This window comes from Leuciscus leuciscus, assembly GCF_965113295.1.
Source record: "Leuciscus leuciscus genome assembly, chromosome: 18".
Taxonomy (NCBI): Eukaryota; Metazoa; Chordata; class Actinopteri; order Cypriniformes; family Leuciscidae; genus Leuciscus; species Leuciscus leuciscus.
The window spans coordinates 36384393-36410799 of NC_138742.1; the positions used below are offsets into that span (position 1 = coordinate 36384393).

Here is a 26407-nt window from a genome sequence, read left to right on the forward strand (position 1 = left end):
TGACAGCAGTGACAGGTGGTCAGACTGGGCCAGGTGTGGTAATGGATTGACCTTGTAGCCCCGCTTGATGTTTGAGTAGACCTTGTCCAATGTATTAGCTCCTCTGGTTGCACACTTTACGTGCTGATGGAATTTTGGGAGCACTGCTTTTAATTCTGCGTGGTTGAAATCCCCCGCAACAATACACACTGCATCAGGATACCTACTCTGCTGATTGCTAACGCTGCCACTTAAAAGTATGAGAGCTGAGTTAGCGTTAGCATCGGGCGGAATATAAACAGCAGTAATCAGGACAACAGTAAACTCTCTAGGGAGATAAATTGGACGACATTTGATAGTCACATACTCCAAATCTGGGGAGCAATGTCTGTCCAATATCACTGTGTTAGTACACCAGCAGTTGTTGACATACACACACAGCCCCCCTCCTCTGCTCTTACCAGAGTTACTTGTCCTGTCCTGGCGCTGTGCTGTGTAGCCTGCTAGCTGGATAGCTAAGTCCGGGATGAGTGAGTGGAGCCAGGTTTCCGTGATCAACAGGATGCAACTGTTCTTGATGGCATTATTTTTTGCAACCTGAAGCCTCAGTTCATCCATTTTATTAACAAGTGATCTTGCATTGGAGAGGAAGATGCTGGGAAGCGGTGGTTTGTGTGGCTTCCTTCGTAGCCTTGTTAGCGCACCGGCCCTGCAGCCCCGCTTTTGTTTCCTCTCTTTGCGCCGCCTTCTCCGCCTGCCCGCTGGGATGATAATCCACGGAGAACCAGGGCACCTCGCGATATCCGGAGGAATGTTGTGTGAGCGGTGAAAATCAGTGGAAATGCTCTGTTTGCTACAAATGCCAAACTTCCATAGATCATGTCGGCTGTAAGTGTTGTTTGTACAATAAAAAGACTGGATACAGAACACTATACACACACACATTCGTAAAAAGTACCAACAGGGAAAGCACTGAGCCGCTGCAACTGTGTGCGCCGCCATCTTGGTCAATCAATTAAAGACATTTAAAGAGGATTTTAGGCGAAATGGCTGAAAAATCATATAAAAAGTCATTCAAAATATGATTTAATGGATTATCACTTTCAACCAATAGGTGGCGCAGTTACAAAACTGATGTGATGTGGTCAGAGTGAAGTGACAATGACACATACAAAGTTTGGTGTCAATATGTCAAGGCATTGCAGAGATAAAGCCTGAATAGTGCTTTTAGCATCATGCCTCATCTTTGCTGCTACGCTATACGAAAACGGTTTTGTCTATAGACACGAAATCCATAACTTTTAGTCAGCACAGTCTGGAGATGATACGATTCGATTTTGATGAAAATCGGACAAACGGTCTAGGAGGAGTTCGAAAAAGTAGGTTTTGACTGAAAATCAAGATGGCGGACAGGAAGCTAGGCCAAATAAGGAAACCTTGGTATCTATGTTCTCGGCTTGACCCAAGGAATCTATTAAGACCAGTTGCATTATAATAGGCCAACTTATTCAAAAGTTATTAGCAGTTTTGTAAATTTTGTTATAACTTTTGACCACTAGGTGGCACTGTCTCGAAATATTTTGGATCCCTTCAGGGGATGGTGCTGATGGCACATTATGAGTTTCGTAATATTACACCAATGCATTTGTTTAGTATAGCATTTTATTTCACAAAACTGTATAGAAGTCAATGGGAATTTCATGTTTGGTTCTATTATAGCGCCACCAAGAGGCTGAGTCCCACCATTTTTTTTACATGTCCTCAGAGTGAGCTCATACATATGTGTGTCGATTTTGGTGAAAATATCTCAATTCGCTTCGGAGTTATAGACATATATATGAAAAAACAAGTAAAAAATGACTGACACATGACTTTGATTGGAATTTACTACCCCTAAACATCAATATTTTCGCATTTGGGCATTAACATATAGCTATCGACCTATGTTTCCAAACTTCTGGCGGTGGTTTCGTCTCGATCGGAATAGCGGTTTCGAAGATATAGCCAAATGTTTTTTAAGCACTAAATCACAACGCTACACAAACCGTAAGGTGAAACCTAGCATGTTTGGTATCGTGGGACTCGGCAACGATTCAGGACTCTAATGAGATGAGTCTCGTAAAAATAAGTCGACCACACCCAAAGTTAGAAGCATTTGGAAGCATTTGGGGGAAAAAATTCACCACTAGGTGGCACTGTTTCGAAACTTCTGAGGCTCCTTCAGGACATCGTGCTGATGACCCATACCGAGTTTCGTAACGATAGGTTCATGCATTCCTAAAATACAGCATTTTAGCACATAATTCAAAATGGCCGACAGCCAAAATGGCTGATCTGGGAAAATTGGATATCAGTCGACTCAGCATGATGCCCTGAATCTAACGAGACCAATTTTATGATTTTTGGACAAACTGTTCAAAAGCTATAAGCAAAAATAGCCATTTTCCATATCTCCGGACCAGTAGGTGGCGCTGCGCCGAAACACAGCATGTTGCCTCAGGTCATGCCTGTGATGACATGTACCAAGTTTGGTCTGAATACGATAAACCGTTGCGGAGATAGAGCCCTACGACTTTTTTTGCAGGCGCTACGTAAAATTAGTTTGAGCGTTATTCAAAAACGGTTTGACGAATCAATTTGAATTCCATAACTTTTGGTCAGCACTGCCTGAAGATGATCTGGTTAAATTTTCGTGCAAATCGGACAAACCATCTAGGACGAGTTCGAAAAAGTAGCTTTTAAGGACAATTCAAAATGGCGGCCATATTGTTATGACGAAAATGACGTCATAGGGTGCAATCGAATTGGCATGAGCTCAGGAATAAGAGAAAAAAGGAATTTTGTTGATTGGACTTACGGTTCAAAAGTTATTAGCAAAATAAAAGTGAAACTTTGGACAGGTGGTGGCGCTAGAGGGAATGACTTAGACACACCAAAATTGGTGTATTTAATGTTGGGACTGTCCTCTATCAGAATGTCAAACCATTACAACTTTCCCGCAATCGGTTCTATGGGCTGCCATAGACTCCCAGTCGGAAGAAACGGAAGAATAAATATAGCTGCAAGCAGCAATTATCGGGGCCAAGCGCAAGCAGATGACAGCATATGCCAACATGGCTGAAGGTGTCAGACCAACTGCAACAATGAGCAATTAAATACATTTAAAGAGGATTTTAGGCGAAATGGCTGAAAAATCGTATAAAAAGTCATTCAAAATACGATTATCACTTTCGACCAATAGGTGGCGTAGTTACAAAACTGATGTGATGTGGTTAGAGTGAAGTGACAATGACACATACAAAGTTTGGTGTCAATATGTCAAGGCATTGCAGAGATAAAGCCTGAATAGTCCTTTTGGCATCATGCCTCAACTTTGCTGCTATGCTATACGAAAACGGTTTCGTCTATCGACACGAAATCCATAACTTTTAGTTGGCAAAGTCTGGAGATGATACGATTCGATTTTGGTGAAAATCGGACAAACGGTCTAGGAGGAGTTCGAAAAAGTAGGTTTTGACTGAAAATCAAGATGGCGGACAGGAAGTTCAGCCAAATAAGGAAAACTTGGTATCTATGTTCTCGGCTTGACCCAAGGAATCTATTAAGACCAGTGGCATTTCAAAAGCCAGATTTATTCAAAAGTTATTAGCCTTTTTGGAAAATTTGTCATAACAATTGATCACTAGGTGGCGCTGTCTCGAAATAGTTTGGGTACCTTCAGGGGATGGTGCTGATGGCATATTCTGAGTTTCATAATATTACACCAATGCATTTGTTAAGTATATAATTTTAATTCACAAAACTGTATTGAAGTCAATGGGAATTTCATGTTTTGTTCTGTTATAGCGCCACCAAGAGACTCAGTCCCACCATTTTTTTTATGTGTCCTCAGAGTGAGCCCATGCATATGTGTGTCAATTTTGGTCAAAATATCTCAATTCACTTCGGAGTTATAGACATTTATATGAAAAAACATGTAAAAAATGACTGACACATGACTTTGATTGGATTTTACTACCCCTTACTATCAATATTTTCGCATTTGGGCATTGGCATTTAGCTATCGACCTATGTTTCCAAACTTCTGACGGTGGTTTCGTCTCGATCGGACTAGCGGTTTCGAAGATATAGCCAAATGTTTTTTAAGCGCTAAATCACAACGCTACACAAACCGTAAGGCAAAACCTAGAATGTTTGGTATCGTTGGACTCGGCAACGATTCAGGAGTCTAAAGAGATGACTGTTGTGAAAATAAGTCGACCACACCCAAAGTTATAAGCATTTGGGGAAAAAAATTCCCAACTAGGTGGCGCTGTTTCGAAACTTCTCAGGCTCCTTCAGGACATCGTGCTGATGACCCATACTGAGTTTCGTAACAATCCGTTCATGCGTTCATAAAATACAGCATTTTAGCACATAATTCAAAATGGCCGACAGCCAAAATGACTGATCTGGGAAGATTGGATATCAGTCGACTCAGCATGACGCCCTGAATCTAACGAGACCACTTTTATGATTTTTGGACAAACCATTCAGAAGTTATAAGCAAAAACAGCCATTTTTCATATCTCCGGACCAGTAGGTGGCACTGCGCCGAAACGCAGCATGTAGCCTCAAGTCATGCTTGTGATGATATGTACCAAGTTTGGTCTGAATACGACAAAGCGTTGCGGAGATACAGGCTTGTGTCTATTTTCGCAAGCGCTACGTAAAATTTGTTTGCGCTGTATTCGAGAACGGTTTGATGAATCAACACGAATTCCATAACTTTTTGTCGGCATGGTATGAAGATGATCTGATTCAATTTTCGTGGAAATTGGAGCAACGGCCTAGGAGGAGTTCAAAAAAGTAGCTGTTTTGGAAAATTCAAGATGGTGGCCATATTTTATGACGGAAAATTACGTCATAGGGTGCAATCGAACAGTCATGAGCTCACGAATCAGAGGAAAAAGGAATTTTGTTGTTTGACTTTACGGTTAAAAAGTTATTAGCAAAATAAAAGTGAAAATTTGGACAGGTGGTGGCGCTAGAGGGAATGACTTAGAAACACCAAAATTGGTGTATTTAATGTTGGGACTGTCCTCTATCAGAATGTCAAACCAAAACAACTTTCCCGCAATCGGTTCTATGGGCTGCCATAGACTCCCAGTCGGAAGAAGGAAGAATAATAATAATAGGAACGGGAACAGATACAATAGGTGCCTAGCACCTTCGGTGCTTGGCCCCTAATAATAATAATAGGAACGGGAACAGATACAATAGGTGCCTACGCACCTTCGGTGCTTGGCCCCTAAATATAGCTGCAAGCAGCAATTATCGGGGCCAAGCGCAAGCAGATGACAGGATATGCCAACATGGCTGAAGGTGTCAGACCAACTGCAACAATGAGCAATTAAAGACATTTAAAGAGGATTTTAGGCGAAATGGCTGAAAAATCATTAAAAAGTCATTCAGAATATGATTTAATGGATTATCACTTTCGACCAATAGGTGGAGCAGTTACAAAACTGATGTGATGAGGTCAGAATGAAGTGACAATGACACATACAAAGTTTGTTCTCAAGGCATTGCAGAGATAAAGCCTGAATAGTGCTTTTACCATCATGCCTCAACTTTGCTGCTGCGCTATACGAAAACGGTTTCGTCTATCGACACGAAATCCATAACTTTTAGTCAGCACAGTCTGGAGATGATACGATTCAATTTTGGTGAAGATTGGAGCAACAGCCTAGGACGAGTTTGAAAAAGTAGGTTTTGAATGAAAATCAAGATGGCGGACAGGAAGTTCGGCCAAATAAGAAAAACTTGGTATCTTTGTTCTCGGCTTGACCCAAGGAATCTATTAAGACCAGTGGCATTTCAATAGCCAGATTTAATCAAATGTTATTATCCTTTTTGGAAATGTTTTTATAACTTTTGACCACTAGGTGGCGCTGTCTCGAAATATTTTGGGTACCTTCAGGGGATGGTGTTGATGGCACATTCTGAGTTTCGTAATATCACACCAATGCATTTGTTTAGTAAAGCATTTTATTTCACAAAACTGTATTGAAGTCAATGGGAATTTCATGTTTTGTTCTATTATAGCGCCACCAAGAGGCTCAGTCCCACCATTTTTTTTGTGTGTCCTCAGAGTGAGCCCATACATATGTGTGTCAATTTTGGTGAAAATATCTCAATTTGCTTCGTAGTTATAGACATTTATATGAAACAACACGTAAAAAATGACTGACACATGACTTTGATTGGATTTTACTACCCCTTATTATCAATATTTTGGCATTTGGGCATTGGCGTATTGCTATCGACCTATGTTTCCAAACTTCTGACGGTGGTTTCGTCTCGATCGGACTAGCGGTTTCGAAGATATAGCCAAATGCTTTTTAAGCGCTAAATCTCAACGCTACACAAACCGTAAGGCGAAACCTAGCATGTTTGGTATCGTTGGACTCGGCAACGACTCAGGAGTCTAAAGAGATGACTTTTGTGAAAATAAGTTGAACACACCCAAAGTTATAAGCATTTGGGGAAAAAAAATTACCACTAGGTGGCGCTGTTTCGAAACTTCTCAGGCTCTTTCAGGACATCGTGCTGATGACCCATACCGAGTTTCGTAACAATCCGTACATGCGTTCATAAAATACAGCATTTTAGCACATAATTAAAAATGGCCGACAGCCAAAATGACTGATCTGGGAAGATTGGATATCAGTCGACTCGGCATGATGCCCTGAAACTAACGAGACCACTTTTATGATTTTTGGACAAACCATTCAGAAAAAAACAGCCATTTTTCATATCTCCGGACCAGTAGGTGGCACTGCGCCGAAACGCAGCATGTAGCCTCAGGTCATGCTTGTGATGATATGTACCAAGTTTGGTCTGAATATGATAAAGTGTTGAGCAGATAGAGGCTTGTGTCTGTTTTCGCAAGCGCTACGTATAATTTGTTTGCGCTGTATTCGAGAACGGTTTGACGAATCAATACGAATTCCATAACTTTTTGTCGACATGGTCTGAAGATGATCTGATTCAATTTTTGTGGAAATTGGAGCAACGGCCTAGGAGGAGTTCGAAAAAGTAGGTTTTTCGGAAAATTCAAAATGGCGGAAAAATTATTATGACGGAAAATGACGTCATATGGTGCATTCGAATCGTCTTGAACTAAGGAATCAGAGGAAAAAAGAATTTAGTTTCTAGCCCTTTTGGTTCAAATGTTATTAGCATAAACATGAGTGCAACTTTGGACAGCTGGTGGCGCTAGAGGGAATGAATTGGAGACTCCAAATTTGCTATGCTGATAGTTCAGACTCTCCTCTATCAGTGTGCCAAATTTGAAAACTTTCCCGCAAGTGGTTCTATGGGCTGCCATAGACTCCCAGTCGGAAAAATGAAGAATAATAATAAATATAGCTGCAAGCAGCAATTATCGGGGCCAAGCGCAAGCAGATGACAGGATATGCCAACATGGCTGAAGGTGTCAGACCAACTGCAACAATGAGCAATTAAATACATTTAAAGAGGATTTTAAGCGAAATGGCTGAAAAATCATATAAAAAGTCATTCAAAATATGATTTAATGGATTATCACTTTCGACCAATAGGTGGCGCTGTTACAAAACTGATGTGATGTGGTCAGAGTGAAGTGACAATGACACATACAAAGTTTGGTGTCAATATGTCAAGGCATTGCAGAGATAAAGCCTGAATAGTGCTTTTACCATCATGCCTCAACTTTGCTGCTGCGCTATACGAAAACGGTTTCGTCTATCGACACGAAAACCATAACTTTTAGTCAGCACAGTCTGGAGATGATACGATTCAATTTTGGTGAAGATTGGAGCAACAGCCTAGGAGGAGTTCGAAAAAGTAGGTTTTGAATGAAAATCAAGATGGCGGACAGGAAGTTCGGCCAAATAAGAAAAACTTGGTATCTTTGTTCTCGGCTTGACCCAAGGAATCTATTAAGACCAGTGGCATTTCAATAGCCAGATTTAATCAAATGTTATTATCCTTTTTGGAAATGTTTTTATAATTTTTGACCACTAGGTGGCGCTGTCTCGAAATTTTTTGGGTACCTTCAGGGGATGGTGTTGATGGCACATTCTGAGTTTCGTAATATCACACCAATGCATTTGTTTAGTAAAGCATTTTATTTCACAAAACTGTATTGAAGTCAATGGGAATTTCATGTTTTGTTCTATTATAGCGCCACCAAGAGGCTCAGTCCCACCATTTTTTTTGTGTGTCCTCAGAGTGAGCCCATACAAATGTGTGTCAATTTTGGTGAAAATATCTCAATTTGCTTCGGAGTTATAGACATTTATATGAAACAACACGTTAAAAATGACTGACACATGACTTTGATTGGATTTTACTACCCCTTACTATCAATATTTTCGCATTTGGGCATTGGCGTATAGCTATCGACCTATGTTTCCAAACTTCTGACGGTGGTTTCGTCTCGATCGGACTAGCGGTTTCGAAGATATAGCCAAATGCTTTTTAAGCGCTAAATCTCAACGCTACACAAACCGTAAGGCGAAACCTAGCATGTTTGGTATCGTTGGACTCGGCAACGACTCAGGAGTCTAAAGAGATGACTTTTGTGAAAATAAGTTGACCACACCCAAAGTTATAAGCATTTGGGGAAAAAAATTTACCACTAGGTGGCGCTGTTTCGAAACTTCCCAGGCTCTTTCAGGACATCGTGCTGATGACCCATACCGAGTTTCGTAACAATCCGTACATGCGTTCATAAAATACAGCATTTTAGCACATAATTAAAAATGGCCGACAGCCAAAATGACTGATCTGGGAAGATTGGATATCAGTCGATTCGGCATGATGCCCTGAATCTAACGAGACCACTTTTATGATTTTTGGACAAACCATTCAGAAGTTATAAGCAAAAACAGCCATTTTTCATATCTCCGGACCAGTAGGTGGCACTGCGCCGAAACGCAGCATGTAGCCTCAGGTCATGCTTGTGATGATATGTACCAAGTTTGGTCTGAATATGATAAAGTGTTGAGCAGATAGAGGCTTGTGTCTGTTTTCGCAAGCGCTACGTATAATTTGTTTGCGCTGTATTCGAGAACGGTTTGACGAATCAATACGAATTCCATAACTTTTTGTCGTCATGGTCTGAAGATGATCTGATTCAATTTTTGTGGAAATTGGAGCAACGGCCTAGGAGGAGTTCGAAAAAGTAGGTTTTTCGGAAAATTCAAAATGGCGGAAAAATTATTATGACGGAAAATGACGTCATATGGTGCATTCGAATCGTCTTGAACTAAGGAATCAGAGGAAAAAAGAATTTTGTTTCTAGCCCTTGTGGTTCAAATGTTATTAGCATAAACATGAGTGCAACTTTGGACAGCTGGTGGCGCTAGAGGGAATGAATTGGAGACTCCAAATTTGCTATGCTGATAGTTCAGACTCTCCTCTATCAGTGTGCCAAATTTGAAAACTTTCCCGCAAGTGGTTCTATGGGCTGCCATAGACTCCCAGTCGGAAAAATGAAGAATAATAATAATAATAGGAACGGGAACAGATACAATAGGTGCCTACGCACCTTCGGTGCTTGGCCCCTAATAATAGGAACGGGAACAGATACAATAGGTGCCTACGCACCTTCGGTGCTTGGCCCCTAATAATAATAATAATAAGAACCGGAACAAATACAATAGGTGCCTCCGCACCTTCGGTGCTTGGCCCCTAATAATAATAATAAGAACGCGAACGAAAACAATAGGTGCCTAGCACCTTCGGTGCTTGGCCCCTAATAATAAGAACGGGAACAGATACAATAGGTGCCTCCGCACCTTCGGTGCTTGGCCCCTAATAATAAGAACCGGAACAAAAACAATAGGTGCCTCCGCACCTTCGGTGCTTGGCCCCTAAATATAGCTGCAAGCAGCAATTATCGGGGCCAAGCGCAAGCATATGACAGGATGTGCCAACATGGCTGAAGGTGTCAGACCAACTGCAACAATGAGCAATTAAAGACATTTAAAGAGGATTTTAGGCAAAATGCCTGTAAAATCATATAAACAGTGATAAAAAATATGATTTGATTGATTATCACTTTCGACCAATAGGTGGCGCAGTTACGAAACTGATGTAATGTGTTCAGAGTGAAGTGACAATGAAACATACAAAGTTTGGTGTCAATGTGTCAAGGCATTGCAGAGATAAAGCCTGAATAGTCCTTTTGGCATCATGCCTCAACTTTGCTGCTGCGCTATACGAAAACGGTTCCGTCTGTCGACACGAAATCCATAACTTTTAGTTGGCAAAGTCTGGAGATGATACGATTCGATTTTGGTGAAAATCGGACAAACGGTCTTGGAGGAGTTCGAAAAAGTAGGTTTTGACTGAAAATCAAGATGCGGACAGGAAGTTCGGCCAAATAAGGACAACTTGCTATCTATGTTCTCGGCTTGACCCAAGGAATCTATTAAGATCAGTGGTATTTCAAAAGCCATATTTATTCAAAAGTTATTAGCCTTTTTGGAAATTTTGTCATAATATTTGATCACTAGGTGGCGCTGTCTCGAAATATTTTGGGTACCTTCAGGGGATGGTGCTGATGGCACAAATTGAGTTTCATAATATTACACCAATGCATTTGTTTAGTATATCATTTTAATTCACAAAACTGTATTGAAGTCAATGGGAATTTCATGTTTTGTTCTATTATAGCGCCACCAAGAGGCTCAGTCCCACCATTTTTTTTATGTGTCCTCAGAGTGAGCCAATGCATATGTGTGTCAATTTTGGTGAAAATATCTCAATTCACTTCGGAGTTATAGACATTTATATGAAAAAACATGTAAAAAATGACTGACACATGACTTTGATTGGATTTTACTACCCCTTACTATCAATATTTTCGCATTTGGGCATTGATGTATGGCTATCGACCTATTTTTCCAAACTTCTGACGGTGGTTTCGTCTCGATCGGACAAGCGGTTTCGAAGATATAGCCAAATGTTTTTTAAGCACTAAATCACAACGCTACACAAACTGTAAGGCAAAACCTAGCATGTTTGGTATCGTTGGACTCGGCAACGATTCAGGAGTCTAAAGAGATGACTCTTGTGAAAATAAGTCGACCACACCCAAAGTTATAAGCATTTGGGAAAAAACATTCACCACAAGGTGGCGCTGTTTCGAAACTTCTCAGTCTCCTTCAGGACATCGTGCTGATGACCCATACTGAGTTTCGTAACAATCCGTTCATGCGTTCATAAAATATAGCATTTTAGCACATAATTCAAAATGGCCGACAGCCAAAATGGCTGATCAGGGAAAATTGGATATCAGTCGACTCAGCATGTCACCCTGAATCTAACGAGACGACTTTTATGATTTTTGAACAAACCATTCAGAAGTTATAAGCAAAAACAGCCATTTTTCATATCTCCGGACCAGTAGGTGGCACTACGCCGAAACGCAGCATGTAACCTCAGGTCATGCTTGTGATGATATGTACCAAGTTTGGTCTGAATATGATAAAGTGTTGAGGAGATACAGGCTTGTGTCTGTTTTCGCAAGCGCTACGTAAAATTTGTTTGCGTGGTATTCGAGAACGGTTTGACAAATCAACACCAATTCCATAACTTTTTGTCGGCATGGTATGAAGATGATCTGATTCAATTTTCGTGGAAATTGGAGCAACGGCCTAGGAGGAGTTTGAAAAAGTAGGTTTTTCGGAAAATTCAAAATGGCGGAAAAATATTATGACGAAAAATGACGTCATAGGGTGCTATCGAATTGTCATGAGCTCAGGAATCAGAGGAAAAAAGAATTTTGTTTCTAGCCCTTGTGGTTCAAAAGTTATTAGCATAAACACGAGTGCAACTTTGGACAGTTGGTGGCGCTAGAGGGATTGGTTTTAAGACACCAAATTTGCTATGGTGACAGATTGGCCTGTCCTCTATCACGGTGCCAAATTTCATAACTTTCCCGCAAGCGGTTCTATGGGCTGCCATAGACACCAAGTCGGAAGAAAAAGAATAATAATAATAATAATAATAAGAACGCGAACGAAAACAATAGGTGCCTAGCACCTTCGGTGCTTGGCCCCTAATAATAAGAACGCGAACGAAAACAATAGGTGCCTAGCACCTTCGGTGCTTGGCCCCTAATAATAAGAACGCGAACGAAAACAATAGGTGCCTAGCACCTTCGGTGCTTGGCCCCTAATAATAAATATAGCTGCAAGCAGCAATTATCGGGGCCAAGCGCAAGCATATGACAGGATGTGCCAACATGGCTGAAGGTGTCAGACCAACTGCAACAATGAGCAATTAAAGACATTTAAAGAGGATTTTAGGCAAAATGCCTGTAAAATCACATTAACAGTAATAAAAAATATGATTTCATTATCACTTTCGACCAATAGGTGACGCAGTTACGTAACTGATGTAATGTGTTCAGAGTGAAGTGACAATGACACATACAAAGTTTGGTGTCAATATGTCAAGGCATTGCAGAGATAAAGCCTGAATAGTCCTTTTGGCATCATGCCTCAACTTTGCTGCTGCGCTATACGAAAACGGTTTCGTCTGTCGACACGAAATCCATAACTTTTAGTTGGCACAATCTGGAGATGATACGATTCGATTTTGGTGAAAATCGGACAAACGGTCATGGAGGAGTTCGAAAAAGTAGGTTTTGACTGAAAATCAAGATGCGGACAGGAAGTTCGGCCAAATAAGGACAACTTGCCATCTATGTTCTCGGCTTGACCCAAGGAATCGATTAAGACCAGTGGCATTTCAATAGCCAGATTTATTCAAAAGTTATTAGCCTTTTTGGAAATTTTGTTATAACTTTTGACCACTAGGTGGCGCTGTTTTGAAATATTTTGAGTACCTTCAGGGGATGGTGTTGTTGGCACATTCTGAGTTTCGTAATATTACACCAATGCATTTGTTCAATATAGCATTTTATTTCACACAACTGTATTGAAGTCAATGGGAATTTCATATTTTGTTCTATTATAGCGCCAACAAGAGGCTCAGTCCCACAATTTTTTTGATGTGTCCTCAGAGTGAGCCAATACATATGTGTGTCAATTTTGGTGAAAATATCTCAATTTGCTTCGGAGTTATAGACATTTATATGAAAAAACACGTAAAAAATGACTGACACATGACTTTGATTGGATTTTACTAGCCCTTACTATCAATATTTTCACATTTGGGCATTGGCGTATAGCTATCGACCTATGTTTCCAAACTTCTGAAGGTGGTTTCGTCTTGATCGGACAAGCGGTTTCGAAGATATAGCCAAATGTTTTTTAAGCGCTAAATCACAACGCTACACAAACTGTAAGGCGAAACCTAGCATGTTTGGTATCGTAGGACTCGGCAAGGTTTCAGGAGTCTAATTAGATGAGTCTCGTGAAAATAAGTCGACCAAACCCAAAGTTATAAGCATTTGAAAAAAACAAATTAGCACTAGGTGGCGCTGTTTCGAAACTTCTCACGCTCCTTCAGGACATCGTGCTGATGACCCATACCAAGTTTCGTAACAATCCGTTCATGCGTTCCTAAAATACAGCATTTTAGCACAAAATTCAAAATGGCCGACAGTCAAAATGGCCGATATGGTAAAATGTGATATCAGTCGACTCGGCATGTTGCCCTGAATCTAACGACACCAATTTTATGATTTTTGGACAAACTGTTCAGAAGTTATAAGCAAAAATAGCCATTTTTCATATCTCCGGACCAGTAGGTGGCGCTGCGCCAAAACGCAGCACGTAGCCTCAGGTTATGCTTGGGATGACATGTACCTAGTTTGGTCTGAATCCGATAAAGCGTTGCGGAGATACAGCCTTACGTCTGTTTTCGCAAGCGCTACGTAAAATTTGTTCGTGGCTTTATCAAAAACGGTTAAGCGAATCAACTTGAATTCCATAACTTTTTGTCGGCATGGTCTGGAGATGATCTGGTTCAATTTTCGTGAAAATCGGAGCAACGGCCTAGGAGGAGTTCGAAAAAGTAGCATTTTTGGAAAATTCAAAATGGCGGCCATATTTTTATGACGGAAAATGACGAAATAGGGTGCAATCGAATCGTCATGAGCTCAGGAATCAGAGGGAAAAAGAATTTTGTGGATTGGCCTTACGGTTCAAAAGTTATTAGCAAAATATGAGTGAAACTTTGGACAGGTGGTGGCGCTAGAGGGAATGACTTAGACACACCAAAATTGGTGTATTTAATGTTGGGACTGTCCTCTATCAGAATGTCAAACCATTACAACTTTCCCGCAATCGGTTCTATGGGCTGCCATAGACACCCAGTCGGAAGAAGGAAGAATAATAAATATAGCTGCAAGCAGCAATTACCGGGGCCAAGCAGAATAAGACGACAAGACATGCCAAAATGTCTGAAAGTGTCAGACCAACTGCAACAATGAGCAATTAAAGACATTTAAAGAGGATTTTAGACGAAATGGCTGAAAAATCATAGAAACAGTCAATAAAAATATGATTTAATGCATTATCACTTTTGACCAATAGGTGGCGCAGTTACAAAACTGATGTGATGTGGTCAGAGTGAAGTGACAATGACACATACAAAGTTTGGTGTCAATATGTCAAGGCATTGCAGAGATAAAGCCTGAATAGTGCTATTAGCATCATGCCTCAACTTTGCTGCTGCGCTATACGAAAACGGTTTGGTCTACCCACACGAAATCCATAACTTTGAGTCGGCACAGTCTGGAGATGATACGATTCGATTTTGGTGAAAATCGGACAAACGGTCTAGGAGGAGTTCGAAAAAGTAGGTTTTGAATGAAAATCAAGATGGCGGACAGGAAGTTTGGCCAAATAAGGTAAACTTGGTATCTATGTTCTCGGCTTGACCCAAGGAATCTATTAAGACCAGTGGCATTTCAGTAGCCAGATTTATTCAAAAGTTATTAGCCTTTTTGTAAATGTTGTTATAAGTTTTGACCACTAGGTGACGCTGTTTCGAAATATTTTGAATACCTTTAGGGGATGATGCTGATGGCACATTCTGAGTTTTGTAATATTACACTAATGCATTTGTTTAGTATAGCACTTTATTTCACAAAACTGTATTGAAGTCAATGGGAATTTCATGTTTTGTTCTATTATAGCGCCACCAAGAGGCTCAGTCCCACAATTTTTTTTATGTGTCCTCAGAGTGAGCCCATACATATGTGTGTCGATTTTGGTGAAAATATCTCAATTCGCTTCAGAGTTATAGACATTTATATGAAAAAACACGTAAAAAATGACTGACACATGACTTTGATTGGAATTTACTACCCCTAAACATCAATATTTTCGCATTTGAGCATTGGCATATAGCTATCGACCTATGTTTCCAAACTTCTGACGGTGGTTTCGTCTCGATCGGACAAACGGTTTCGAAGATATAGCCAAATGTTTTTTAAGCGCTAAATCACAACGCTACACAAACCGTGAGGCGAAACCTAGCATGTTTGGTATCGTTGGACTCGGCAAGGATTCAGGAGTCTAATGAGATGAGTTTGGTGAAAATAAGTCAACCACACCCAAAGTTATAAGCATTTGAAAAAAAAAATTCACCACTAGGTGGCGCTGTTTCGAAACTTCTCACGCTCCTTCAGAACATCGTGCTGATGACCCATACCAAGTTTCGTAACAATCCGTTCATGCGTTCTTAAAATACAGCATTTTAGCACAAAATTCAAAATGGCCGACAGTCAAAATGGCCGATATGGTAAAATTGTATATCAGTCGACTCGGCATGTTGACCTGAATCTAACGAGACCAATTTTATGATTTTTGGACAAACCATTCAGAAGTTATAAGCAAAAATAGCCATTTTTCATATCTCCGGACCAGTAGGTGGCGCTGCGCCGAAACGCAGCATGTAGCCTCAGGTCATGCTTGTGATGACATGTACCAAATTTGGTCTGAATCCGATAAAGCGTTGCGGAGATACAGCCCTACGACTGTTTTTGCAAGCGCTATGTAAAATGTGTTCGAGCGTTATTCAAAAACGGTTTGACGAATCAATTTGAATTCCATAACTTTTTGTCAGCACTGCCTGAAGATGATCTGGTTCAATTTTCGTGCAAATCGGACAAACCGTCTAGGACGAGTTCGAAAAAGTAGCTTTTTCAGCACATTCAAAATGGCGACCATATTTATAAGCCGGAAAATGACGTCATAGGGTGCAATCGAATCGGCATGAGCTCAGGAATCAGAGGAAAAAAGAATTTTGTTGATTGGCCTTACGCTTCAAAAGTTATTAGCATAATAAAAGTGAAACTTTGGACAGGTGGTGGCGCTAGAGGGAGTGACTTAGAAACACCAAAATTGGTGTATTTAATGTTGGGACTGTCCTCTATCAGAATGTCAAATCAAAACAACTTTCCCGCAATCGGTTCTATGGGCTGCCATAGACGCCCAGTCGGAAGAAACGGAAGAATAATAATAAATATAGCTGCAAGCAGCAATTACCGGGGCCAAGCAGAATAAGACGACAAGACATGCCAAAATGTCTGAAAGTGTCAGACCAACTGCAACAATGAGCAATTAAAGACATTTAAAGAGGATTTTAGACGAAATGGCTGAAAAATCATAGAAACAGTCAATAAAAATATGATTTAATGCATTATCACTTTTGACCAATAGGTGGCGCAGTTACAAAACTGATGTGATGTGGTCAGAGTGAAGTGACAATGACACATACAAAGTTTGGTGTCAATATGTCAAGGCATTGCAGAGATAAAGCCTGAATAGTGCTATTAGCATCATGCCTCAACTTTGCTGCTGCGCTATACGAAAACGGTTTGGTCTACCCACACGAAATCCATAACTTTGAGTCGGCACAGTCTGGAGATGATACGATTCGATTTTGGTGAAAATCGGACAAACGGTCTAGGAGGAGTTCGAAAAAGTAGGTTTTGAATGAAAATCAAGATGGCGGACAGGAAGTTTGGCCAAATAAGGTAAACTTGGTATCTATGTTCTCGGCTTGACCCAAGGAATCTATTAAGACCAGTGGCATTTCAGTAGCCAGATTTATTCAAAAGTTATTAGCCTTTTTGTAAATGTTGTTATAAGTTTTGACCACTAGGTGGCGCTGTTTCGAAATATTTTGAATACCTTTAGGGGATGATGCTGATGGCACATTCTGAGTTTTGTAATATTACACTAATGCATTTGTTTAGTATAGCACTTTATTTCACAAAACTGTATTGAAGTCAATGGGAATTTCATGTTTTGTTCTATTATAGCGCCACCAAGAGGCTCAGTCCCACAATTTTTTTTATGTGTCCTCAGAGTGAGCCCATTCATATGTGTGTCGATTTTGGTGAAAATATCTCAATTCGCTTCAGAGTTATAGACATTTATATGAAAAAACACGTAAAAAATGACTGACACATGACTTTGATTGGAATTTACTACCCCTAAACATCAATATTTTCGCATTTGGGCATTGGCATACAGCTATCGACCTATGTTTCCAAACTTCTGACGGTGGTTTCGTCTCGATCGGACAAACGGTTTCGAAGATATAGCCAAATGTTTTTTAAGCGCTAAATCACAACGCTACACAAACCGTGAGGCGAAACCTAGCATGTTTGGCATCGTTGGACTCGGCAAGGATTCAGGAGTCTAATGAGATGAGTTTGGTGAAAATAAGTCAACCACACCCAAAGTTATAAGCATTTGAAAAAAAAAATTCACCACTAGGTGGCGCTGTTTCGAAACTTCTCACGCTCCTTCAGAACATCGTGCTGATGACCCATACCAAGTTTCGTAACAATCCGTTCATGCGTTCTTAAAATACAGCATTTTAGCACAAAATTCAAAATGGCCGACAGTCAAAATGGCCGATATGGTAAAATTTGATATCAGTCGACTCGGCATGTTGCCCTGAATCTAACGAGACCAATTTTATGATTTTTGGACAAATTGTTCAGAAGTTATAAGCAAAAATAGCCCTTTTTCATATCTCCGGACCAGTAGGTGGCGCTGCGCCGAAACGCAGCATGTAGCCTCAGGTCATGCTTGTGATGACCTGTACCAATTTTGGTCTGAATCCGATAAAGCGTTGCGGAGATACAGCCCTACGACTGTTTTCGCAAGCGCTACGTAAAATGTGTTCGAGCGTTATTCGAAAACGGTTTGACGAATCAATTTGAATTCCATAACTTTTGGTCAGCACTGCCTGAAGATGATCTGGTTCAATTTTCGTGCAAATCGGACAAACCGTCTAGGACGAGTTTGAAAAAGTAGCTTTTTCAGCTCATTCAAAATGGCGGCCATATTTATAAGCCAGAAAATGACGTGATAGGGTGCAATCGAATCGTCATGAGCTCAGGAATCAGAGGAATAAAGAATTTTGTTGATTGGCCAAATGGTTCAAAAGTTATTAGCATAATAAAAGTGAAACTTTGGACAGTTGGTGGCGCTAGAGGGATTGGTTTTAAGACACCAAATTTGCTATGGTGACTTTTCAGATGGTCATCTACCAGTGTGCCAAATTTCATAACTTTCCCGCAAGCGGTTCTATGGGCTGCCATAGACGCCTAGTCGGAAGAAATAACAGAATAATAATAATAATAAATATAGCTGCAAGCAGCAATTATCGGGGCCAAGCGCAAGCAGATGACAGGATATGCCAACATGGCTGAAGGTGTCAGACCAACTGCAACAATGAGCAATTAAAGACATTTAAAGAGGATTTTAGGTGAAATGGCTGACAAATCATATAAAAAGTCATTCAAAATATGATTTAATGGATTATCACTTTCGACCAATAGGTGGAGCAGTTACAAAACTGATGTGATGTGGTCAGAGTGAAGTGACAATGATACATACAAAATTTGGTGTCAATATGTCAAGGCATTACAGAGATAAAGCCTGAATAGTGCTTTTGGCATCATGACTCAACTTTGCTGCTGCACTATACGAAAACGGTTTCGTCTATCGACACGAAATCCATAACTTTTAGGCGGCACAGTCTGGAGATGATATGATTCGATTTTGGTGAAAATCGGACAAACGGTCTAGGAGGAGTTCGAAAAAGTAGGTTTTGAATGAAAATCAAGATGGTGGACAGGAAGTTCGGCCAAATAAGGAAAACTTGGTATCTATGTTGTCGGCTTGACCCAAGGAATCTATTAAGACCAGTGGCATTTCGATAGGCCGATTTATTCAAAAGTTATTAGCCTTTTTGGAGAAATGTTTATAAATTTTGACCACTAGGTGGCGCTGTCTTGAAATATTTTGGGAACCTTCAGGCTATGGTGTTGATGGCACATTCTGAGTTTCGTAATATTACACCAATGCATTTGTTTAGTAAAGCATTTTCTTTCACAAAACTGTATTGAAGTCAATGGGAATTTCATGTTTTGTTCTATTATATCGCCACCAAGAGGCTCAGTCCCACCATTTTTTTTATGTGTCCTCAGAGTGAGCCCATACATATGTTTTTCAATTTTGGTGAAAATATCTCAATTTGCTTTGGAGTTATAGACATTTATATGAAAAAACACGTAAAAAATGACTGACACATGACTTTGATTGGATTTTACTACCCCTTACTATCAATATTTTTGCATTTGGGCATTGGCGTATAGCTATCGACCTATGTTTCCAAACTTCTGACGGTGGTTTCGTCTCGATCGGACTAGCGGTTTCGAAGATATAGCCAAATGTTTTTTAAGCGCTAAATCACAACGCTACACAAACCGTAAGGCGAAACCGAGCATGTTTGGTATCGTTGGACTCGGCAACGATTCAGGAGTCTAAAGAGATGACTCTTGTGAAAATAAGTCGACCACACCCAGAGTTATAAGCATTTGGGAAAAAAAGATTAACCACTAGGTGGCGCTGTTTCGAAACTTCTCAGGCTCCTTCAGGACATCGTGCTGATGACCCATACTGAGTTTCGTAACAATCCGTTCATGCGTTCATAAAATATAGCATTTTAGCACATAATTCAAAATGGCCGACAGCCAAAATGGCTGATCAGGGAAAATTGGATATCAGTCGACTCAGCATGTCACCCTGAATCTAACGAGACCACTTTTATGATTTTTGAACAAACCATTCAGAAGTTATAAGCAAAAACAGCCATTTTTCATATCTCCGGACCAGTAGGTGGCACTACACCGAAACGCAGCATTTAGCCTCAGGTCATGCTTGTGGTGATATGTACCAAGTTTGGTCTGAATACGATAAAGCGTTGCGGAGATACAGGCTTGTGTCTGTTTTCGCAAGCGCTACGTAAAATTTGTTTGCGTGGTATTCGAGAACGGTTTGACAAATCAACACCAATTCCATAACTTTTTGTCGGCATGGTCTGAAGATGATCTGATTCAATTTTCGTGGAAATTGGAGCAACGGCCTAGGAGGAGTTCGGAAAAGTAGGTTTTTCGGAAAATTCAAAATGGCGGAAAAATATTATGACGGAAAATGACGTCATAGGGTGCTTTCGAATTGTCATGAGCTCAGGAATCAGAGGAAAAAAGAATTTTGTTTCTAGCCGCCCTTGTGGTTCAAAAGTTATTAGCATAAACATGAGTGCAACTTTGGACAGTTGGTGGCGCTAGAGGGATTGGTTTTAAGACACCAAATTTGCTATGGTGACAGATTGGCCTGTCCTCTATCACGGTGCCAAATTTCATAACTTTCCCGCAAGCGGTTCTATGGGCTGCCATAGACACCAAGTCGGAAGAAAAAGAAGAATAATAATAAATATAGCTGCAAGCAGCAATTATCGGGGCCAAGCGCAAGCAGATGACAGGATATGCCAACATGGCTGAAGGTGTCAGACCAACTGCAACAATGAGCAATTAAATACATTTAAAGAGGATTTTAAGCGAAATGGCTGAAAAATCATATAAAAAGTCATTCAAAATATGATTTAATGGATTATCACTTTCGACCAATAGGTGGCGCTGTTACAAAACTGATGTGATGTGGTCAGAGTGAAGTGACAATGACACATACAAAGTTTGGTGTCAATATGTCAAGGCATTGCAGAGATAAAGCCTGAATAGTGCTTTTACCATCATGCCTCAACTTTGCTGCTGCGCTATACGAAAACGGTTTCGTCTATCGACACGAAAACCATAACTTTTAGTCAGCACAGTCTGGAGATGATACGATTCAATTTTGGTGAAGATTGGAGCAACAGCCTAGGAGGAGTTCGAAAAAGTAGGTTTTGAATGAAAATCAAGATGGCGGACAGGAAGTTCGGCCAAATAAGAAAAACTTGGTATCTTTGTTCTCGGCTTGACCCAAGGAATCTATTAAGACCAGTGGCATTTCAATAGCCAGATTTAATCAAATGTTATTATCCTTTTTGGAAATGTTTATATAATTTTTGACCACTAGGTGGCGCTGTCTCGAAATTTTTTGGGTACCTTCAGGGGATGGTGTTGATGGCACATTCTGAGTTTCGTAATATCACACCAATGCATTTGTTTAGTAAAGCATTTTATTTCACAAAACTGTATTGAAGTCAATGGGAATTTCATGTTTTGTTCTATTATAGCGCCACCAAGAGGCTCAGTCCCACCATTTTTTTTGTGTGTCCTCAGAGTGAGCCCATACAAATGTGTGTCAATTTTGGTGAAAATATCTCAATTTGCTTCGGAGTTATAGACATTTATATGAAACAACACGTTAAAAATGACTGACACATGACTTTGATTGGATTTTACTACCCCTTACTATCAATATTTTCGCATTTGGGCATTGGCGTATAGCTATCGACCTATGTTTCCAAACTTCTGACGGTGGTTTCGTCTCGATCGGACTAGCGGTTTCGAAGATATAGCCAAATGCTTTTTAAGCGCTAAATCTCAACGCTACACAAACCGTAAGGCGAAACCTAGCATGTTTGGTATCGTTGGACTCGGCAACGACTCAGGAGTCTAAAGAGATGACTTTTGTGAAAATAAGTTGACCACACCCAAAGTTATAAGCATTTGGGGAAAAAAATTTACCACTAGGTGGCGCTGTTTCGAAACTTCCCAGGCTCTTTCAGGACATCGTGCTGATGACCCATACCGAGTTTCGTAACAATCCGTACATGCGTTCATAAAATACAGCATTTTAGCACATAATTAAAAATGGCCGACAGCCAAAATGACTGATCTGGGAAGATTGGATATCAGTCGATTCGGCATGATGCCCTGAATCTAACGAGACCACTTTTATGATTTTTGGACAAACCATTCAGAAGTTATAAGCAAAAACAGCCATTTTTCATATCTCCGGACCAGTAGGTGGCACTGCGCCGAAACGCAGCATGTAGCCTCAGGTCATGCTTGTGATGATATGTACCAAGTTTGGTCTGAATATGATAAAGTGTTGAGCAGATAGAGGCTTGTGTCTGTTTTCGCAAGCGCTACGTATAATTTGTTTGCGCTGTATTCGAGAACGGTTTGACGAATCAATACGAATTCCATAACTTTTTGTCGTCATGGTCTGAAGATGATCTGATTCAATTTTTGTGGAAATTGGAGCAACGGCCTAGGAGGAGTTCGAAAAAGTAGGTTTTTCGGAAAATTCAAAATGGCGGAAAAATTATTATGACGGAAAATGACGTCATATGGTGCATTCGAATCGTCTTGAACTAAGGAATCAGAGGAAAAAAGAATTTTGTTTCTAGCCCTTGTGGTTCAAATGTTATTAGCATAAACATGAGTGCAACTTTGGACAGCTGGTGGCGCTAGAGGGAATGAATTGGAGACTCCAAATTTGCTATGCTGATAGTTCAGACTCTCCTCTATCAGTGTGCCAAATTTGAAAACTTTCCCGCAAGTGGTTCTATGGGCTGCCATAGACTCCCAGTCGGAAAAATGAAGAATAATAATAAATATAGCTGCAAGCAGCAATTATCGGGGCCAAGCGCAAGCAGATGACAGGATATGCCAACATGGCTGAAGGTGTCAGACCAACTGCAACAATGAGCAATTAAAGACATTTAAAGAGGATTTTAGGTGAAATGGCTGACAAATCATATAAAAAGTCATTCAAAATATGATTTAATGGATTATCACTTTCGACCAATAGGTGGAGCAGTTACAAAACTGATGTGATGTGGTCAGAGTGAAGTGACAATGATACATACAAAATTTGGTGTCAATATGTCAAGGCATTACAGAGATAAAGCCTGAATAGTGCTTTTGGCATCATGACTCAACTTTGCTGCTGCACTATACGAAAACGGTTTCGTCTATCGACACGAAATCCATAACTTTTAGGCGGCACAGTCTGGAGATGATATGATTCGATTTTGGTGAAAATCGGACAAACGGTCTAGGAGGAGTTCGAAAAAGTAGGTTTTGAATGAAAATCAAGATGGTGGACAGGAAGTTCGGCCAAATAAGGAAAACTTGGTATCTATGTTGTCGGCTTGACCCAAGGAATCTATTAAGACCAGTGGCATTTCGATAGGCCGATTTATTCAAAAGTTATTAGCCTTTTTGGAGAAATGTTTATAAATTTTGACCACTAGGTGGCGCTGTCTTGAAATATTTTGGGAACCTTCAGGCTATGGTGTTGATGGCACATTCTGAGTTTCGTAATATTACACCAATGCATTTGTTTAGTAAAGCATTTTCTTTCACAAAACTGTATTGAAGTCAATGGGAATTTCATGTTTTGTTCTATTATATCGCCACCAAGAGGCTCAGTCCCACCATTTTTTTTATGTGTCCTCAGAGTGAGCCCATACATATGTTTTTCAATTTTGGTGAAAATATCTCAATTTGCTTTGGAGTTATAGACATTTATATGAAAAAACACGTAAAAAATGACTGACACATGACTTTGATTGGATTTTACTACCCCTTACTATCAATATTTTTGCATTTGGGCATTGGCGTATAGCTATCGACCTATGTTTCCAAACTTCTGACGGTGGTTTCGTCTCGATCGGACTAGCGGTTTCGAAGATATAGCCAAATGTTTTTTAAGCGCTAAATCACAACGCTACACAAACCGTAAGGCGAAACCGAGCATGTTTGGTATCGTTGGACTCGGCAACGATTCAGGAGTCTAAAGAGATGACTCTTGTGAAAATAAGTCGACCACACCCAGAGTTATAAGCATTTGGGAAAAAAGATTAACCACTAGGTGGCGCTGTTTCGAAACTTCTCAGGCTCCTTCAGGACATCGTGCTGATGACCCATACTGAGTTTCGTAACAATCCGTTCATGCGTTCATAAAATATAGCATTTTAGCACATAATTCAAAATGGCCGACAGCCAAAATGGCTGATCAGGGAAAATTGGATATCAGTCGACTCAGCATGTCACCCTGAATCTAACGAGACCACTTTTATGATTTTTGAACAAACCATTCAGAAGTTATAAGCAAAAACAGCCATTTTTCATATCTCCGGACCAGTAGGTGGCACTACACCGAAACGCAGCATTTAGCCTCAGGTCATGCTTGTGGTGATATGTACCAAGTTTGGTCTGAATACGATAAAGCGTTGCGGAGATACAGGCTTGTGTCTGTTTTCGCAAGCGCTACGTAAAATTTGTTTGCGTGGTATTCGAGAACGGTTTGACAAATCAACACCAATTCCATAACTTTTTGTCGGCATGGTCTGAAGATGATCTGATTCAATTTTCGTGGAAATTGGAGCAACGGCCTAGGAGGAGTTCGGAAAAGTAGGTTTTTCGGAAAATTCAAAATGGCGGAAAAATATTATGACGGAAAATGACGTCATAGGGTGCTTTCGAATTGTCATGAGCTCAGGAATCAGAGGAAAAAAGAATTTTGTTTCTAGCCCTTGTGGTTCAAAAGTTATTAGCATAAACATGAGTGCAAGTTTGGACAGTTGGTGGCGCTAGAGGGATTGGTTTTAAGACACCAAATTTGCTATGGTGACAGATTGGCCTGTCCTCTATCACGGTGCCAAATTTCATAACTTTCCCGCAAGCGGTTCTATGGGCTGCCATAGACACCAAGTCGGAAGAAAAAGAAGAATAATAATAATAATAATAAATATAGCTGCAAGCAGCAATTATCGGGGCCAAGCGCAAGCAGATGACAGGATATGCCAACATGGCTGAAGGTGTCAGACCAACTGCAACAATGAGCAATTAAAGACATTTAGAGAGGATTTTAGGCGAAATGGCTGAAAAATCATATAAAAAGTAATTCAGAATATGATTTAATGGATTATCACTTTCGACCAATAGGTGGAGCAGTTACAAAACTGATGTGATGTGGTCAGAGTGAAGTGACAATGACACATACAAAGTTTGGTGTCAATATTTCAAGGGATTGCAGAGATAAAGCCTGAATAGTGCTTTTGGCATCATGCCTCAACTTTGCTGCTGCGCTATACGAAAACGGTTTCGTCTATCGACACGAAATCCATAACTTTTAGTCGGCACAGTCTGGAGATGATACGATTCGATTTTGGTGAAAATCGGACAAACAGTCTAGGAGGAGTTCGAAAAAGTAGGTTTTGAATGAAAATCAAGATGGCGGACAGGAAGTTTGGCCAAATAAGGAAAACTTGGTATCTATGTTCTCAGCTTGACCCAGGGAATCTATTAAGACCAGTGGTATTTCAATAGCCAGATTTATTCAAAAGTTATTAGCCTTTTTGGAAATTTTGTTATAACTTTTGACCACTAGGTGGCGCTGTCTCGAAATATTTTGGGTACCTTTAGGGGATGGAGCTGATGGCACATTCTGAGTTTCGTAATATTACACCAATGCATTTGTTTAGTATAGCATTTTATTTCACAAAACTGTATTGAAGTCAATGGGAATTTCATGTTTTGTTCTGTTATAGCGCCACCAAGAGGCTCAGTCACACCATTTTTTTAATGTGTCCTCAGAGTGAGCCCATGCATATTTGTGTCAATTTTGGTGAAAATATCTCAATTCGCTTCGGAGTTATAGACATTTATATGAAAAAACACGTAAAAAATGACTGACACATGACTTTGTTTGGAATTTACTACCCCTAAACATCAATATTTTCGCATTTGGGCATTGGCGTATAGCTATCGACCTATGTTTCCAAACTTCTGAAGGTGGTTTCGTCTCGATCGGACAAGCGGTTTCAAAGATATAGCCAAATGTTTTTTAAGCGCTAAATCACAACGCTACACAAACCATAAGGCGAAACCTAGCATGTTTGGTATCTTGGGACTCGGCAATGATTCAGGAGTCTAATGAGATGAGTTTCGTGAAAATAAGTCGATCACAACCAAAGTTATAAGCATTTGGAAAAAAAATGTCACCACTAGGTGGCGCTGTTTCGAAACTTCTCACGCTTCTTCAGGACATCGTGCTGATGACCCATACCAAGTTTCGTAACAATTCGTTCATGCGTTCTTAAAATACAGCATTTTAGCACATAATTCAAAATGGCCGACAGTCAAAATGGCCGA

General features: G+C 40.2%; 1 long non-coding RNA gene across 1 annotated transcript in view; it reads right to left on the reverse strand.

The window, feature by feature from the left end:
- Positions 1–9594: 9594 nt before the first annotated feature.
- Positions 9595–26407, reverse strand: part of LOC309480368 — a 36662-nt gene continuing 19849 nt past the window's right edge. The window contains exons 2-3 of the long non-coding RNA XR_014199597.1: positions 12058–12173; positions 9595–9683 (exon numbers count right to left, since the gene is read on the reverse strand). This is a non-coding gene — a long non-coding RNA (uncharacterized lncRNA). The remainder of the gene's footprint in view (positions 9684–12057; positions 12174–26407) is intronic.